The 19,972-nt window shown below is 36.7% G+C and overlaps 1 protein-coding gene and 1 pseudogene across 3 annotated transcripts in view; one reads left to right on the top strand and one right to left on the bottom strand.

Annotated features, from left to right (window-relative positions):
• FRS2 (fibroblast growth factor receptor substrate 2) overlaps nucleotides 1–19,972 on the top strand; it is a 116,902-nt gene that overhangs the window by 24,733 nt on the left and 72,197 nt on the right. For all 3 annotated transcript variants that reach the window (XM_024736645.1, XM_024736646.1, XM_024736647.1), the window contains exons 2-3: nucleotides 18,581–18,676; nucleotides 19,567–19,609. The gene's annotated coding sequence lies outside the window, so the exon portion shown is untranslated. The remainder of the gene's footprint in view (nucleotides 1–18,580; nucleotides 18,677–19,566; nucleotides 19,610–19,972) is intronic.
• LOC112394414 (E3 ubiquitin-protein ligase MARCH6 pseudogene) lies at nucleotides 1,355–3,503 on the bottom strand (annotated as a pseudogene).

The raw sequence follows: 19,972 nt of genomic DNA, 5'->3' as shown, positions 1-19,972 counted from the left end.
TTATATTTTTCATGAATTGTTTTCATGTCTTGGTCTTGGCAACCCCACCACACACACTTCTTACCTCTTTTCGTGCACTGCTAAATCTCAAACTCTTTGAGTGCAGGAGTCTTGTCACATAGGAATTTCTCTGTCATGTTCTCTGACACGTGGGCACTCAGTGACAAATACTTGAGGTTTTCTTTGGTTGCTCTATCTCTGACTCTATTTATATGAGTGTGCAGTATAAACAGTATAACATATGATTTTAATGCTCTTAAACCTTTGTGATAGTTATTTAAGTATTTGTAAATCTGTTACGTAGTCGATACATGAAAATGAACAACTATATGTTGTAGATCAGCATAGGCCATTAGTACTGCTGGAAAAACAAACCAAGGCTCATAGTTTTTATATGAAAAGAACTTTATTAATTAAAAAAAAATTCAGTAGATTCTGATGTAGTTGCTCATGGTTTTAATCTTGTGCTTTGAAGTATTTTCTTTTTCTGGAATGAAGTTCTTGGTTGCGACTGTGTAGAAGAAGTATGTTAATTAGATTATATTTAGTTGGTGAATTTGTGCCCACAAGAATGTGACTTTTAAAAAGTTGTAAGTTGTGCTCGGTTTGGCAGCACATATACTAAAAAGTCGCAAGTTGTACAGTTCTTGCAGATAAGATTGTTTCCTGTTTTCTTTTGCATGTTTAGTACTTTTATATATTTTTCCATGAGTAGCCTTTCAGTTTGTCCATTTGTATCATTTGGCACTCAGACTTTATTTAAGTTCAGCTCTACCATCACTGGGGCTTACAAATGTTAGTCATTTGAAATGTCAAAATTTGGATTTGGTCCAAGAGTTACAAATAATATAAGACTTTATATAAATATATCCAAATATATATTCTTAGGGGGAAAGGAATAAATAAAATACTGTGTTTATAGAGTGGTTTTAAACAGTTAGGCTTTAGAATTGCTATATGCCCAAAGTATTTCTCCAGTGAATCGCATACTGTATCAGTTCATGAATTGTGCTATAAGAAAGGTGTTTTTTTTTTAAAGTGACAACTAGATTTAATAAATTAATATACATTTTGTTTAAAGATGTACAGTGCACATTCTGTTTAATCCAAGGTTTTAGGGTATCCAGAAACTTCTGTTTACGCGTATACAGACCTCAGACAGCAGTGATGTCAAAAGATGCAGGAAGGGCAGCAGAGCCTTGCACTGCTGCTCTCTGAATGCTGAGAACGCAAGTCAAATACATTTAACTTAAAAATAATACTGAGATCACTGGGGAAAACCTCCGAAGAGAGAAGTCCACAAAAAAGGACACATAAAGGCAAGGGGAAGCTCAAGGTAGTTGATACAACCACTTTATTCTTGGGATGAATGTGGAGGTGGTGGAGACGTGCTTTGTTTGCCAGATTTCCATTCATAGTTCATGAGGCGTTGGCCCACAGGGTAATTGTCATTTTTAATATGTTCATAAAGGGACTTAAACTAGCAGACCTGGAAGGACAAGATTCCTGTCAATACCACGACTATCAGTAAAAGTGGAAAACCTCGCCAGTGGACCAAGTTTTGCATTTCCGCAGTTAACACCTAGTAAAGGAATGGTGCCAGATGTGATGATGTAAGGTACACGTTAGGAAAGCAAGAGCACAGAGATCACTGGCGCTGCCAGTTTCCGAATGATATAGTGAAGGTCAGTGTTCCAGATGCCATCTGCCTAAACCTGCTCAATTACGGTTTTAAACCACCACTGAGGATCCATCAGTGTTATATAGCTACAGATTCTCACATGCAGGATTCCAGGTGCCCAGTCCTGTGATGGGAAAAAAAGAGGAGTTTGATCCAAGGGAACCCTCAGGGGAGCAGCAATAACCAGCTCAAACAGGAGCCCCAGAAGAAGCAGGACGACTCCAGCCAGCAGCACTGCAACTATTGAAGTCTTCATTATCATGCAGGACTACCCTTTAACCTTCTGAAGATCACTCTGCATCCCTGTGGCATCCATGTCGCCAGCACCGTCCCTGCCTTTATGGTTAGCCAGCAAACGTAGAAACCATAGGCAGCTGTGTAGAGCTCATGGATTTCAGCAGTCCCTGTCCAAAATGACATTAACCGACGGCTGGCAAATACTGGTAGAGTAAGGCAGATGAGCCTGGCCATCAGTAAGGTCCTTGCACGTGAAGAAAATCAACAAAAATATCCTGAGTGGAAAAATTAAAGGCCGACGGTAAGGCTGAAAGCCAGCAGGCCCTCCCTGCTGAAGTATGGCTTGGTGAGCTGCATATACACCTTCCCCCACCACAGGAATAGCATTATTATTTCAAATAGGCTGGTTATTGTTCACTGGTTGGTTTGCACTGTTCTCATTTTCTTCCTGGTCTTCCACCAAATAGGAATGAAGATCCAGCAAGTTTCCAGCAGTAATGGTCACTGCTCACACAGCTCCTTCAGCCACTGCTGTGTGTGTCCCTGTTCAAGTAACACTGGTAAGATAACCTGAAGCAGAAGCAGCTCAAGGGACAGTTCACTCAGTGGAGCATCACTGCGGAGCGTGACGCTGTATGGAAGAAAATTAGGCAGCAGACTCTTAATTACACGAATAGGTAGGCAAAGCACCAGGAGCACGATGGAGCCAAAGAGAACCACTGACAAAATAAATCTTGGGAGATGCTTATAAATAGTCAAGTGAATCATTTCTTGTACTGGATTTTTAGAAATCTGGATCATTCAGATTCCTTAGAAACCAAAATACACCAGGTTGAAGTACCTGTCTCAGTAACAGAATGGAGGCAAAGTAGAAAACAGACACCATTCCTACTAGTTAATGCAGAAACATGATCTTTCAGAGAAGCAACAGACATTTCCAGGGAACAGATATCCAGTCAGCAGCCACAAATGAGAGGGAACACTTCTACCACCACTAACAAGGAGACCTTTAACAACAATATAGCAGACTCCCAGCTAGTGACGAGACCTGTGAAATTTAACAAGAGTTGCCAAGCCATGATAAATTATCAGTGTTATTGCTAAAAGTACATACCCTACTATGGTTGTGATTAGGCCTTCAAAATGAGATGCTTGGAGGTGTTCTTCAAATCCCAAATGAACAAGGGAGAAATGACCAGTGTGGTCAGGGTAAAATGCAAAACCAAGAAAGAACGGTGTGTATAAAGACACCACCCAGATGACATGTTCTGGAAACACTAGTCATCCATCAAGTCCTAGCATTCTTCCCCATGTAAACTCTTTGTAGCTCTGTCCCGTTCTAAAGCATTGCAGTTCATGTGACATCAGCTGCATTTTCCCCACCTGTGTTGTCTTCCTCCTTGTTCTCCTCCTCCTCCTGTTCCACCTGCTCATCCTGGGCATCAGGGTTTTCCGGCACCAGCGCGTTCTTGGCTGGTGGCTTAGCATGCTGGTCGGGGACAACATTTTCAGCACCATTTCCTCCCGCTGGAGCCTCATTTTGGTGATGCCTGACAGCACTGAAGGGCACAGCAGCAAGTAGCATGTTGACCTCAATACTACTGAAAATCCTAAGAATTACAGAAAGCTTTAACACAATAGTTTGGAGAAAAAAAAGGCGTATACTCAGTTTAGACAATTTCAGATCGTTTTAACATTTTGACAATTTTCTGTTTTGCCTCTTCATTTTTATTTATTTAAAAATTAAAGTGATATTTGTACATATGTAGTTTTAAAAATCAAATAATATTCAAGGCTTATAAAAATAGCAGGGCACCATCTCTTCTCATGTCCAATTCCCAGCCTTTAGGGGCAGTCAGTTTCAGTTCCTTCAGCTGTTCTGATGTGTCTTTATTTTTCTAAGTCAGTTCTGCTTTTTGTTGGCTTTTCATTTTAGACAGTAGCTACTCACTTTCCTTCTAAGAAAGATGAGGATTAGTCATCTTAATCTCTCTGCCGCCTGCAAACATTTATACATGTTTCCCTTTCTCTCATCTTCCTTTTATAGGATATCAGGTTTGGGGGGTAAATTCTTTAGTATATAAATTATTATGACTATGCAAATATTTTTCACAGCCTTGTCACAAAATTCACTGTGATCGTATTTCCTTTCTTGTCCAACTTAATGTTTTCTGGAATAATTATCTGAGTTTGAAATTTTATGTACTTTGTGTCTATTAATTAATTTGCAATTCTCTGACAAATATAAAATATAATATGGTTGGACACATCAGATAATCTGTCAGTTCCTTTTTCTTCTTGGAGACAGCCTTCTGCCTCCTATTTAGAATGCAGACTTTCAAATAATTCTCCTGTTTTTCTCTAATCATTTTGTCTTGCTTTCAGTGTTGACCTGTGTTCCAAAGATCAGGGTCTGTGGTACACCCTCTCCAGGGATGAGGAGAAGATTGGTTTTGGGGTGAGGCCACTTAAATGAACTTTCAACCACTCATCTCGTTTCCAGCCGCACCCTGCATTTTTGTCTTCATCATGCTACCAATACCTGAATCTCTTCAGCATGAGTCAGCTTGCTGCTTTTTTTTTTAAATTGTAGTAATGTGGTAAAATATACATAACTCAAAATTTACCATTGTAACCATTTTAAAGTGTGCAGTTCAGTGGCATTAAGTGTATTTACATTGTTGTGTAACCATTACCACTGTCCGTCAATCTCCGGAACTTTTACATCATCCCTAACTGAAACTCTGTACTTATTAAACAGTAACTGCTTATTTATCCCAGCCCCAGACCACCATTATTCTACTTTCTGTGTTTATCAGCTTGATGGCTTCTTCCGTTCAGGTTTAGGTTTCCGCTTTCTTGGTCTAGTTAGTTTAGTTACCTCTTTTTTTCCTAGCTTTCAAAATATTGTGCCTTCTCTTATTTGCTGTTGTCTTTCCCCATTCTCTTATCCTTATGGATTTTTTTTTTTTTGCGGTACGCGGGCCTCTCACTGTCGTGGCCTCTCCCGTTGCGGAGCGCAGGCTCCGGACGCGCAGGCTCAGCGGCCATGGCTCACGGGCCCAGCCGCTCCACGGCATGTGGGATCTTCCCGGACCGGGGCACGAACCCGTGTCCCCTGCATCGGCAGGCGGACTCTCAACCACTGCGCCACCAGGGAAGCCCCTTATGGATTTTATACTACTAAAAATTCCTTTAACTTTTTAAGGTGAGGTTTTAGGAAGGGGTCAGGGCCAGTCATGATTAAACGAAGGTCTACTACTCCCCACCTCCATTCCTTATTATTAGTTTTAAAATTTAGGTTTTTCTAAATTAGAAATTTAAATGTAGGTATGTCAAACAAATAAAGGCAATTTTGTAGCTATACTGGCTATAAAATTAAGCTGGATAGATAGTCCGCTTCTTATTGCTGGTTCCCATTGTGTTGACGGGGGGGTTTGATCACTCAGACCTATTGCAGCCCCATACTCTTCCTCCAGCAAACCTAAGATGGTTCCGCAGTGCTGAGACATGTTTTGTGCTACTGCAGCAGTTTCACAGCAGTGACCCTTCTGTGGGGAGATAGACTGTTAGCTACAAATTTCTGTACAAGTCTGTTATTCAAGGTGTAGTTGAGGTATTTCCTCCTCTGTGCAGCTTCTCTGAGTGCCCTAGACAGAGTTAATAATGCCTTCTGTGCCATAGCACTTGTAAAAATTCTATTTTATTCTAGCGAGGTTAGATCTGTCTATTTACACTAGATATCTATCTTATGATGGTCTGTCTCCACCTTTCTTAGACCTAGTATTTCTCAAGGTTAGGAGAATACTCCCAATTTTGATACAGTTTTTGATCCATAATAAATAATTATTTACCTAATGAGTAAATAATCCACCTGGATTGGTTGAATTTCCTATTTTCTGGGACGCATACTCTCATTGTGTCCTGTGTCACCAATGTCCACGGAAAGCTGTTCAGTGCTTTTTGCTTGATGCTGCGAGTCAGTTCTGTGTAGTGATTAGAAGTGTGGCTGCCAGAATACCTAGGTTCAAAAAAACAAGCAAGTTTCTTTTTTTTCTGGCTGCACTCGCGTGGCACGCGGGATCTTAGTTTCCAACCAGGGATCGAACCTGTGTCGCCTGCAGTGGAAGCGCAGAGTCTGAACCACTGGACCTCCAGGGAAGTCCCAAAACAAGCAGGTTTCTAATCTCTCTCTGTTTCAGTTTCTTTACCTATAAAATAGAGAGATTAATAATCATAATATCATGTAATGTCATAAAGATTAAATTAATACGTCTAAAGTGCTGGATCAGTGCCTGCTGATACAATGTTTTGTTGTCAATCTTTTTCATCTTTATGGGGACATTGCCTGCTATGATATCATTAGAACTTGATGGAAATAGGTGATATGGAAAATCAAAGTAAAATAGCAACTCTAGTTACTATTAAAATATTTAGCTCTGAATTTTCTATATGAACGTGTTCTGAAATGATTTCCATGGACAATAGCAGATTAAGGCATATAGATAATAAACTGGGAGAAGTAATGTCTTCAGTGTGTTATATACCTACTAAAATACTGTATTCTTTAAATGTACTATAAAATAACCAAACACATGGAAATATATTTTAAACACATGGAAATACATTGAATGGCAATGTTAACGTTCATGTTCTTCTCTCCCTAAGAAGAGTTTTATGCAGCCCACTAATGAATTCGATATGTGGCATAACTGTTGTCTTCTAATTTGGGAGCCTGCTCTGTTTATTTTTCTCTTCTCCAAGTCTCTGACTGTGTGCTAAGGGGAGAGAACCCTCCATTCATTAAGCAGTCATGAGAAGACTTGCTCATGTGCCTAGGCATTGTGGGTAAGGGAGAATAAGGCACAGTTGTTTTTCTTAAGGAACCATAATCTCTTCATCAATTCAGTAATATTAAAATCAGATGTTCTGGCAGAATATATTCACACTGTTTGACCAGAATTCCATTTATAATATTTTATAAATGGAATAAAAATGTGCACAGAGATTTATGTACAAGGTGTTCGTTAAAATGCTAATTATAAAAGCAATAAAAAAGATAGGACTTTTGGTACATCCATTGTATTTTCCAGACTTTCAATTAGAAACATGCTAATACTTAAATAATTAAACTTTTACTTAAAAAAAATCTGTCCTGGTGGATTTACATGGGAGGATGGATAGAGGGTTAGGTCAGTTGAACTGCCCGATCCATTAAAAGGAATGGTAAAGTGCTCAGGTCCATGTTAGAGCTCCAGTACCACCACTAGTGTATGTATGACTCTGGCAAGTTGGTTGTTTAAAATTCTGTAAGCCTCGGTGTTTTTCCTGTCTGTATAGTGGGTGTAAGAGTAGTTTTGAAGTTTGTCGTGAGGACTAAATGAAACAGTGTATGTAACCTTAAAAATAAAACAAATAGTTCAGTAAATATTTGTGGCTTACTGTTATTGTTTTTCCTTAACACTCCTTTCCTCCTTAATAGTTTTTCTGAGTAACATTCTTCCAGTCAGTCTAAACAGGGAATGGCAGTATTTTGCTTGGTCTGATAATTCCCATTTCTTTGTAATAGCCATCTAGAGGATTTTGAGGCCTTTGCTAACCTCTACAGAGCTGTCACCTGTTACTTGCATAGGCCAGTTTTGAAGAAGGGGAAATAGCAGTACATGTGCCTTGGGTTTGCCATTTTTGCTGTAAACCTTCTTTGTCTCTTTATACACATACTTACTCCCTGTTCTCTTCTGGGTATCATGTACTTTTTGTTCTTGCACCTTATTTTGATGGGGAGTCTGTTGGCTTCCTTTTTTTTTTTTTTTTTTTAAACGTTTTGGCTGTTAACTGTAGTTTCATAGCATAAGTTACTCTTCATAACAGGGTAGTCATCCAAAGCTAGCCTTAGTTCTTTTTTAGACCTGCTTCTCCTAGGCCTCTCATGAAACGTAAATATAGCTAGTTTGTTAGGCTGACTTGGACATGCCTCATTTAAAGAAGAGTTTGATTTTTTGTGAACTTTTTCTTCTTACTCTCCTGAGTACAGAGCTCCTTCTGTGTTTAATATAATGTAACCAAATACAAAGGAACTTTTCCATGAGGGATTATGGTATCTTTTTAGAGCAGGTAGATTATGACCAGAAAATTTTTTTTTGTTGTTGTTAAATGGCATAAATTTAAATACGTGGTGTTTAGTATAAGTTATGTTCTGACAGAATCCGGGAAATAACAGCCAATAAATTATGACTGGTGATTAATGGAATAGCCCTCAGCACTTAGGCAAAAATGATTTTACACACCTTGGGAGTTATGGATACTATGAAAAGTTTTTACATTTCTTGATGATTTTTTCTACATTGATAAGTCCAGGGTATTTATAAATTATCGTAAGTCAGAACTTTATATTAAAAAGAGTATTAACAGTTGAGTTTTGAAATTACTTGCCTTGGATTTAGTACTTTTTGTCATTTTAAATCCAGGAATTAATACCATATGGTGTGCAATGTGCAATTAACTTTATTTTGAATGTTTGAAGAACAAGCTGAAGGTGTTTTAATGACATCACTCAGCTAAATCAGAAGATAGGTTCCTTGGGTAAGTTGCTTAACTCTCAAGGTCTCAACAGCTTCTGTCCTGTAACATAGCGCTAATGTATTATTGTCATGAGCCCTACAATTTTGTGGCCTTTTTAATTTTCTTTCACAAATCTCTGTCGAAATTCAGTTTTTTTTCTACTGAGTTTTTAATGATAGCTATAGATTAGATGTCAATATACATTTCTAAATGCTTGATTCTTTTTTTTTTAATTTTAATCTGAAAAGACTATCACTTTTTAAAGATTGCTCTTTTGTTTAGATTGCTCTTTTATTCATTAAAACATTCAACTCTATATGGTAACTGGCTCCTGGGGTTAAAAAAGTACATATTTAACCCGCCATTTTCACACTCCCGACAAACCTTATATTACATTTATATTGACAAGTAATAAAATGAACAGATTTGAGTTTTAACATTCTAAACAGTGGAAAAAGCATTACTGAACTATAAAATGGCCATGCAGAGAAATCTGGCAGAGGGAGAGGAGTGTATTTTACATACTGAAAAATCAGCCTGTGGCAATCAGGCACTGACTTGCTCTGCACTGTTTTAACAGAGAATTGAATGGTTTTGTTATACAAATATTTTAGAGTTATTTGCTAAAACAAAATACGAATGTTTAAGGCCTTTTGATGATAATTAAAATTTTTTGGACCTTAAAATAACCCTTAAGAGGAGGAGGGACTCCTTGGTTATAGAACCCCAAGTGAAAAGCTCCTGCTGGGAAGAAGGCGCTTGGGAATACAGTGAGGTTGATTTCAGGCATGTTGGGATAATTTCTCTTACCTTAATGATACTTACTCCTTGCACATGCGTATTTTCCTATGTCATCACTTCGCCTTGTCTGTGTTCCTTTGAAATAAATCTAAAACTGATTAGACATTTATCATATTCCAAATTAGGAAAATTATTATCCAAAATTTATAGAAATAAGGTTTCCAAAACTTCACAGGATAAATCCGTTGGTTGAAAGTGAACATTACTTTTGTGTTTCTTTGGAGAGATTAAAAACAGAATCTTTTTCCCCTGTGGGGGTGGGGTAGGTGAGAATGGATGTTCCCCCTGCCTGATTGTTTCCGTCACAATTCTTGGTGGCAGTAAAAGCGTATCGTGTATTTTAAAAGGATATTGGATAGAGCTCAGTGGCTCATCAAATTGTTTTGAGAGTTAGAGAATCAGATTCAGGGCTGAGCAGCCAGAAACAGTGCCCGAAATCACATTGCACAACGATTCCCATGAGGTTGCCAGTGCCATCTAGAGACAGACTGACAGACGCCACAGCCTGCCCCAGTGACACGGCTAGCACTGGTTGACTATAAGTGCTGCCACCTCTGCCCCAGACTTGACCTTCCTGCAGTTGCTCCACCATTAGTGTGAGAGAGAGTTCTTTCTGGTCTCTTATTGTCCTGCTTGTTAGTTGCCCATTTCTTCTCTGGGCTGGGCATGTGTGTTTGGCATAGCCTGTGTCCTGGCCGTGTAGGACATGCGGAAAAGTGTCTCATCTTCTGAAATCATGAGATGGTGTGAAGTTCTTAAATTTAAGATGTGGAAAACTCTTTGATCTTCTGAAAACATAAGGTGGGGAAGTTCCCAGACTTAAGAAGGGAAGTTCAGATGCTAGGCAGACAAAAAGAGTGATAAACGTTGACTGCACGTTTTAGATGTAATGTGTGCTGAGCCCTCACTATGTGCTAGGTACCATGCAAACTGTCTTACAGGTGTTATCACAGGCCATCCTCACAACATTAGAAATGAGGTAATAGGCTGAGAGAGTAAGTAACCTGCCCAAGATCATACAGTTAGTGTCGAGCTAGGACACGAACTCAAAGCTGATTCCAAAGCCAGTGCTCATAATTGTTGTATTAAACTAACTCTTTTAATACCCCCTCTCCCCATATATTTAGCTCAAAATCCTGTAAATAAATCTGCTAGATTAACTCTACTAACTTTATTAAAGTCATATGTATGGTATGTATTTAGGCATTTTAAAGGAAAATTTGTGGCTTTCATTTTATCTATTTTCAACTAATTGAATGATTTTTTTTTCTTTTTTTCATTTTGTGGCTATTTTTCTAATTCACTTTGCCACAGGCTACAATCTGATAAAATGCTTTCTTTCTGAATATCAGTGCTTAGAAGCCAGCTATAGAGTGTAATAGAAGTCAGCAAGAAGGAGAGGGGACATAGAGTGACTAAAATAGAGGCAGGGAGGAAGAAACATCACACACATATACACATACACAGCCCTGGGAGAGGGAGAGACAGAGACAAATATATATGGAAGGAATGGGGGGACACATGCATGTTATTCTATATAAATATTCTATATAAAGCAGCATCCTTTATAGCCTTTTTTATTTGCATTGGTAGGTTGAAAACGATGAAACTCCTCCTCTGCTTTAGGAAAGTCATTAAGGCCTTTTTTTTTTAAGTTAGAATCAGTGCTTTCTTTAAACAATAAGTTTTAAGCCTTTATACCAGTTTGCATTTTAAATTGACTTATGTACTTCTATTTTAAAGCTAAAAAAAGTGATATCTAGGAGTGAAACAGGAGCTGTTATTTAACTTGGGACATATCCGACTTGGTTTGGGGGGAAAATCATAAAGGCAAACTCTCGTAGTTACCATGATGTCACCGAAGCTAGAGTATTTCTTCATGAACCACAGCTCTTGTTAATTATTCCTTTAGTATGAGTCTGTCTGTTCTGCATATTTTTCTTTGCTACCAAGACAGCACTTTATAATAATGTTATTTTGTTCACTTGTGCCTTTGGGACTAAATGGGAGGCTGTAATTTTTGTGAAATTGAGTAGATCAAATGCCCTTCCACATACATACTGTTGTAAACAGTCTAAATGTGAGTTGGGTGATAGAGAAATACTTAATGTAAGGTAAATGTCCATGATGTTGAAAGTGATTTTTATTCTCTAAGTATTATATTTTTAATATTGAATATACTATGCTTTTTGTCCTTACCCTAATCTGATCTTTCCTAGAATATAGATTTAAATTTGAGAACTCTTATTTCTCTGTGAATTTTTTTATTTTTGGTCCAGTGCAGGCTGTATACAATGGGTTTTTGTATAAATGCAATTGATGTTATATATATACTCTGCTATTCCACTACTTAACTTTGAGGTTTATTCCTCTTTTATGAACTGGTTTAGTGGACCAGCAATCGTCAAATGGGCAGTAGTCCTTTTATTAAGCTACCAGGTTGAAAACAGGATATTGGCATATATTTTCTTATCGTTATGAACATTAGCTAATGGTGCATTTAATTAGTCATCTAAGTAAGAAATGCCATAATGGGCGAGAGCAGTGATCCATCCGGCACAGACTGTCCTAAAAAGCTGCACCAAGGAATCAGGTTACTTATTGGAATTCTGTCATCAGTAAAGGATACATAGACCATTTCTAATTTCCCTTAATTTATATACTGTACTCAGAATTCATGCATTCATTTAAACTCTTCAACATTGCGATCCGTTCTGATTACATATGCTATGTATGTATTAAGCTAAAACACCTATTTTAGATCTGTTGGAATTGGTAATTCTAGGGTAAAATACCATTTATAATATGAACTTCAGTTCTTTCCTTGCTCATATGCTTCTTCAAGTTTCTTCCCCTATAAAATATAAAATGATTTCAGTTTTTTTCCCCCAGTCTCAAAATCTGTTGTTTCTAATATGGCCAATTTATGAGGTTTTCTTTTTCACCCTCCTTCTTACCATTTTTTCTTTCTACATGCAATTTAAATATAGAATATTAGGCAAGTTCTTTATGTATAATGAAGGAGGACCAAGTTATAGAGGGCCACTGAATTCCTTTGAATTATCTGATGGCCATAACTAAAGGTTTGTGGATTTTAGGAGAAATAATATTTCATAGTTGTAGTTCAGAGAAAACAGGTATAGCTTATATTGATTGCTTTGTGATATGGATTTATTGAAAATTCTTCCATGAGACATGAATTCTACTTTTAATTTTGCTGGAAACTAATTTCCAGTTTGAAGGCATTGGTCATTCTTTCTTTCATTGTTCTTTGTGCAGTGCTTACCATGAGAAATTAGAGTTTGAGTGTGGCGAAAAATTGTATCTGTTACATTGCTAAAAAGTATTTGGAGTCTACCAGAACTACTAAAGAATGAAGATAGTATTTTCTTCCTAGCAGATAAAGGAGGAATTTAGGAAAAAAAATGTAACTCTTCTAGGTTGACTTCTATTTTTGAAGTTATTGGTTATCCCCTAGAAAATGAAAGGGCTTGAAGTGAGCTTTATAAAAGTTGTTTCCACTTTTGAGGAAGTTAATGCAGTTGGGTAACAGTTTGTGGGGCACATACATATTACAGCATCTTCAAGAAGAGACTATCAAATACTGAAGTCTTTTGGTATTCAAGTAACTCAACCCCCTGGAATAGAGTCAAAGTAAATCTGCTTTAATACCAAGTTCCTCTCCATAGTGAATATTTTATTGTGTGTGGTATTAAAATTCATGAAAAACAGTAAAGCCACAGGTTCTGTGATATTTATTTGTATATATCTCTTCATTACGTATAATGTTGAACACATAGAAGAAAACTAAACCCAGGAGATATTTACCTTAATGTTCTACATAGACTCATATGTTAAGAGGTCTTTTTTTTTTTAAACTAAGAAATATATTTTATTGTCATAGCCAGAATGTGAGTAGCATGTTTGTATATAAAACAAAGTTTAAAAAAGTAACAGTTATTCATATTGTGTGCAAGAGGAAGGAAGGGAAGGAGAGAAAGAGACAAACACTAACTAACTATAGGGAGAGGAGGTGTGTATGATAAAGTTTCAAGAAACAATACATACTCCATATGCTGTGTACTTCCATTTTGTTAAAATGCAAAACAAAACAGCAAACACCATAGGTGAAGGTTGCATTATTTATAATTGGTATCCTGGAAGAGTGTGTCCTTACCTTCCCTCCCCTTTCCTTCATCATTCTTAACCATTAGTGCAATGATTTGAGATTGTGAGGGAGGTTTTTTTTGTGTGTTAATTTATGCTGAAAATTCCCAGGACACAATCAAGTATTTAGAAGACTAGCATAATGTATTTAGGTCTTTGGGAAACTTTTAATCATGAATCTGTTGAGTCTCTGCTCTGTGTAAAGCAGTAAGTTATTTAAATGGCGTGTCTTTTAGTCAATAGGGATAATTTGTTCCAAGCAGTCTTCACTTTCTCCAAATAACTGAAGACATTAGTATAGTAAGGCCACAGTTCCTGGGTAATGTGTCTTTTTAAAAAAAAAAAAATTTATTTAGGCTGTGCCGGGTCTTAGTTGTGGCACGTGGGATCTTCATTGTGGCACGGGGGATCTTTAGTTATGGCATGTGGGATCTTTAGTTGCAGCATATGGACACTTAGTTGTGGCGTGCATGTGGGATCCAGTTCCCCGACCAGGGATTGAACCTGGGCCCCCTGCATTGGGAGCATGGAGTCTTACCCACTGGACCACCAGGGAAGTCCCAGAGTAATGCGTCTTGATAGTTAGGTAATCACCTTGATTTTTTATTTTGGAATAGGTATGTTACTTTCATTGTACGATAAGCAGTGGGTGCATCTAGTAACAAATTAAATGTACAGTTTAGAAAGAAAATATTCCTACAAATATTTTCTGATTAATGACATGTTAAAAAATCGGATTCTGTTGAGTATAAAGAACTGAAGCCAATAAGTGTCATCTCATAGTGTCAGGAACTATGTTCTCTCATGTTCCACATGAGAGAATTTTCCGGAAAAGAAAAATTAGGAATTATAACTAATAATTTTATTGTAAATTTAAGAAGTTAATGAAAAACCTTAATGTATGTATGTGTATGTATATATCTATACATCAGGAGAGAAAGAGAAGTATTTCAGACATCCAGAAAACTACAGAAACTATTTTGGTAAATATCTGTTACCCACTGTATTAAGTCTTAACATTTCTTCCCTGACTTCTCAGTGCATATGGAATAGCCATCAGTCACTTAGAGTTGAGTCAGGTTAATCATTATGAATGAATACTAATTAGTGAGCTATGCTGTGCCTCACTTTCTCTTACTCAGTTCCCTTAGAGCTAAATGTAGCATATTCTTCTGATTCATCCCTAATGCTACATGTTTCTTATTAATGTACAACAGTGAACCTTCCTCTTTTGTCCTCTTATTTAAAACAGCTGTGGAAGAATGGAACAAATTTCTCAAATGAGCAGCCTGGATTTACATGTTACTCCTATGGGGCAAATGTGGTATTTGTGACTAATAGTTTTATTCCAGTTTACTGCAGATTATAACAGTGAAAAAGAAAGGCTGAGATTTTGCATTTTGGAGCCGTCTTTTTCTGGTTTGCACAAGTTATTTCACCACTCTGTTTTGTTAATACCTTTCCCGTAGGGAAGCTCTGAGAATTAAGCAAGCTAATGTAAATTTCTGGCACACAGAAGTTGCTCAGTAAAAGGTTGCTTTAATATCTAGCCTTTTTTCAAGTGGTTGAACTTGATGAAAGTCTGATTTCCAGATGAATGGGGGCATTTCTGCACAACAATATTCAAGAGTTCTCTTCACGTCCCTCCCCCAAAAAGCAGATTTAACATTAGATTCATCATCTAACTCTTAGAACCCCAGCTGATGGTTTTCATAATACTTCTGGTTTATTTTTGTACGTAAGGTCTGATAGGCACATAACAAATGCTTTGTGAGCCTTAAACTAAGTGAAAATAGATTGTTCAGATGAAAGGTATGTGGATAAGTCAGTTTTGGGGCAATTCTAGAGAACTCTTGCCAGAACTGGTATCTTTGTTTTGGTCTTCAGAGACTATTAAGTATGATCACTGAGTCATACTTGCTGTTTTCTCTGTCCCCTGGCTATTTCTCTTAAGACCCTGAAGCTTGGCCACCACACGCAGGATGTTTAAAAGGCAGCGTAGGCCTTAGCCCAGGAGGAGTTTGTTTATTTAAAGAAAAATAATTAAGTTCAAACATCCCTACCATGTCATAGCTAGTCTAGTCATGTTACAGTTTGTGAGTTCTTTTGATTCTTTCTGGTGGTCATGGTGCCTAAAAGGTAACAGATAAATGTGGAAGTAGTTAAACTTTTTCTGAGATTACTTGGAATTTTATAATGTAATCTCAAACAAATCCCTAAAGGAGTGGGAGGAAAGGGAATGCCATTTATTTTGCTAGTTATTTTTTAATGGGACTCATATAATTCAAATCTTTCACCACTTCTTTCTAGGGTTATGATACAGATGATTTAAAAACAAAAGAAAAACTGAAAAAAAAAAGCCACGCACACTATGGTAGCTATATCTTCATTAATTCTTTGAAGTTTGGACCATAAGAATCTTTTAAAAGAGACAGTATAACTTCATAGATATTTAGATACAAAGATACGAAAATTGATTACATTTGTGTTTCAAATGATTATCATCTCCAAAATTTATGACTGACTTATCCTTACATATTCTCTGCCAGATGAGGAAATCCGAGGCAGATATTTTGGGCTTGCCTGGGATACCAGGGTGTATCTCTTTAATTAGATAACTTTTAAAAACCAAGTCCTAAAGGAAGTGAAGGAGGAATTAGTACAAGTCCTGAGGCACTGAAGTGAGAACATGCTTGATGTGTTTAAGGAAAGAGGTCAATGTGCCTAAAATGGAGTGAACAAGAGGGAGAGTGGTAGGAGATAAGTTTAGAGTTGGGGAAGGTAAAATCAGATCGTGGTCCTTATGGTCTTTGTAAGGATTTTGGCTTTGAAACTGATGAGATGTACTCAATTAGAGGGTCTGAGCAGAAGAATGACATGATCTGATTTTCTTTTGAAAAGCACTAATCTGACTGATTTGTTGAGGTGAGCAAGGGAAGAAGCTAGGAGATCAAATGGAGAACTATTACAGTAATGCAGATGAGAAATAAGGTGGCTTGGACCATCATAAGAGTGGAGGTGGTAAAAGTGGTCATATTATGGATATCTTTTGAAATTGGAGCTCCCAGGATAAATACCTAATGAACAGTGATGAATACTTCTGCGCATGAACTCTGGTTGATCCCTTTTTAATGATGTTAAGGTTAATCACTGGGTTCAGGTTTTGTAGCCTGATTATCCATTATAAAGTTTCCCATCAACCTTTTATCTAATGGTTTTAGCAACCATTGATCAATTTTTAGATTTATTATTTCATTAACTATTACAAAATGGGTATTCTCTAATTCTGTCATTCCTTCTACATTTATTTTTTGGAATCCTATAAAAGAGGGCTTTCACTTACTGACTGCCTGGTTACTCTGGGGATACCTTTCATATAAGAAAGGCTGGATAAATACTTGATTCTTTTCTATTATCAATTTTCAGGATAATTAGTTCTTGCTCTAGTGACAACCAAAGATGATGGATTTAAAAAAAATACATTTAATGTTTCAGTCAGTGGTAGTCATTATCATTTTGATGTTCAAAATGTCATTATCGTTTGATGTTCATTTGACTTTAAAACATGTCTTCAAAGTAGAAACTATGAAACAAGATATATTCTGAGGAGTCTAACTTGCATGCCTGTCCTTTCCAACTTGCTTTCTCTTTTCTCTGTAGACAACCATTTAAAAATGATTTTGGTTTATTCTTCCACCACTTGTTGAAAGGAAGAAAAGCAATTCTGTAATAATATTTGTATTCCCCCCCCCCAATTTTTTTTTACTAAAAGAGCAGCATTTTGTGGAATATTAATTCAGCTACAGGATGGGAAGTACGGGGTACTACTGGGTTCCTTGAGGGTTATTGTTGAGATCAACTTTTCACTCCTTATAATAGATTTATTCTTATATTCCTAGCTGTCTCCTCAAAGAACATACATGTTTGCAAAAGAAAAAGACCCTCACCCACACTATTTGGCAATATTTAGGAAGATCACACGTCCAGCAGTTCCCCTTCTAGGAGTCTTTCCCAGAGGTTGCACTAATAAAATTACAAAGTAATAGATGCCTTTATTCTGTTCCTTGAAGTTCGGGGACCATGTCTTGATTGTCTTTTATTTATTTATTTATTTTTTTGTGGTATGCAGGCCTCCCACTGTTGTGGCCTCTCCCGTTGCGGAGCACAGGCTCCGGACGCGCAGGCCCAGCGGCCATGGCTCACGGGCCCAGCCACTCCGCGGCATGTGGGATCTTCCCGGGCTGGGGCACGAACCCGTGTCCCCTGCATCGGCAGGCAGACTCTCAACCACTGCGCCACCAGGGAAGCCCTTGATTGTCTTTTAATTATGGGCTTTGTTTGTTGGCGAAAAGAAACAATACTGATGATGTAGTTGGCATTAACATTAATGGTGTATGTATGGAAGAAATGACATTTTGAGACTGCCATTTTGACATACTGTCTGGTTAAATATTTCATCAATTAACATTAAATCATTCATAAAGTTATTCATTCTTTCGATGAATATTTACTGAACACTTAGGGCATGGCAGTCATTGTCTTAGGTGCTCAAGAGATACCAGCAAATAAGACAGAAAAAAATCTCCTTTGGAGCTTAGATTTCTTATAGATGTGAGGGAGAAACAGATAAGCATAATAAATAAGCAATTAACTTACTGTTTTCAAATGTGCAATTTTAGGGAATTCCCTGTCAGTCCAGTGGTTAGGACTCGGCGCTTTCACTACCTGGGCCTGAGTTCCATCCCTGGTTGGGGAACTAAGATCCCGAAAGCTGCATGGTGCAGCCAGAAAAACAAAACCAAAAAGCCAGATGTGCAATTTTAGGGTTCCTTTTCTACGTCTTCCTTTCCTCTTTTTCCGGTCTGTAAGTGGCATCCTTAGGAATTGCAAGAGTCTGATGGGTGAAAGGGATTGAGGACTGAAGCGGTTGTAGATTTTTATACTGAGAATGTGTAGCATAACTGTATAATTGTGGTCTCTCCCACCTCATTCTCAGCCCAGTTAATGTTTTTTATTAGAAGGTTGCTTAAGAACTGTTTTGATAGTTCCCTCTAGTCACTAATACTTAGATAATTGTCCTTAAAGATTTTATATTTTTGTTATAATATGTTCTTAATTACATTTTTATTTCAGAAATGACCATTAAGAAGTAGATGCCCAGATGCCAAAGTAATGAAACAGTCAATTTGTCATAAAGTAAGATGCAGCTGTGGCTTTTCAACCAGATTAGTAAGTGTGGCCAAATTTTTTTTTTTAACTTTATACTTACTTTATCTACTTTGAAAAACATTTAATAAAAAATATAGTGGACTTTTAAAAAAGTGTCAACTTGTATTTCTGTTTTTCCTTTGGGTTGTAGAACAAATTCTAGCTTATATCTCTAGAAAATGTATGTTTTTGCTTTACTTTTTTAAGAACTATAAAGTTAATATTATAAAATTTTAGTTTTGAGGAAATATATGAAAAAGAGTCACTATAATAATGTTCTCCAAATACAGCCACTCTTATAATTTTTGGATATTTGTTTTCCCTTCTGGTCTTTGTTCTACACATTTAAAAAAAAACAAATTTGATCATAGTGTTGTAAAGAGTATGCTTCTTGTATATCTTTTAAATTAAATTTGTTAAGATGTTTCTTCCTGGGAATAAAAATACCCTTCAGAATAGTGTTTCTTATTGGAGTGATGAAAATGTTCTAGAATTAGGTGGTGGTGATGGTTGTGTAACTGAATTTTACACTTTAAAGGGATGACTTTTATGACATGTAGAATAGCTAAAAAAAAAAAAGGTACCCTTCAGAATATCAAATCTTGGCAAGAGTAAAACCCAATTAAGTACTAATGTCTTAGAATATGAAAATGTGCCACTCATTATTATGTACTTAGCAAAAATAATTTGATAGTAGAGTATTTTTATAATACAATAATAAATTTTATAATAAATATTTTAATGAAGATAACATACTTTTATTATTTGAGACTTAATATTTCTTAAGCTTTGTTAATACCAAATGTCATAATAATCTAAATGTACGATGCTAGCATTTTGTAACTTTTCATTTTCAAAAGACTTTCTATTTGAAACTAACATTTCAACTTTTCTACCTGAAATTTTTTTAGGGACAAAATTGTATCTATTTTTCTCAGAAGAGAATTCCACAAGGTAAGACATTGTTAATATAGTAATAAAACACATATGGTTGAATATAGGCTTAATTGCTCTGGCTTTTTTTTTCTTTTTATCCTTTTCCCTTACTTATTTCATATCTTTTCTGGATTATTACAAGATTCTCACAATTTGTTAGCTATTCCTTTACTACCTCAGAATTTGCTAGCAAGACACAAGTCATCTTATTTGAAGTTAGGATTAAAAGGGTGTGATTAAAGTAGTCACCTTGAAACTCAAATACTGCTTTTCATAGTCACAGCTTATTCCTAGCATCCTTAGGAGTGGGTTTGTCCATTTTGAGAAAAAAGTTCTTTTCTTTCATTGGGGCCCATTTACCTTTTACTTCAATGGATAGTA

This window comes from Neophocaena asiaeorientalis, unplaced genomic scaffold (assembly GCF_003031525.2).
Source record: "Neophocaena asiaeorientalis asiaeorientalis breed wild unplaced genomic scaffold, Neophocaena_asiaeorientalis_V1.1 scaffold134, whole genome shotgun sequence".
NCBI lineage: Eukaryota > Metazoa > Chordata > Mammalia > Artiodactyla > Phocoenidae > Neophocaena > Neophocaena asiaeorientalis.
Note: the sequence above shows the minus strand (reverse complement) of the source record. Positions and strands in the feature narration are given on the sequence as shown.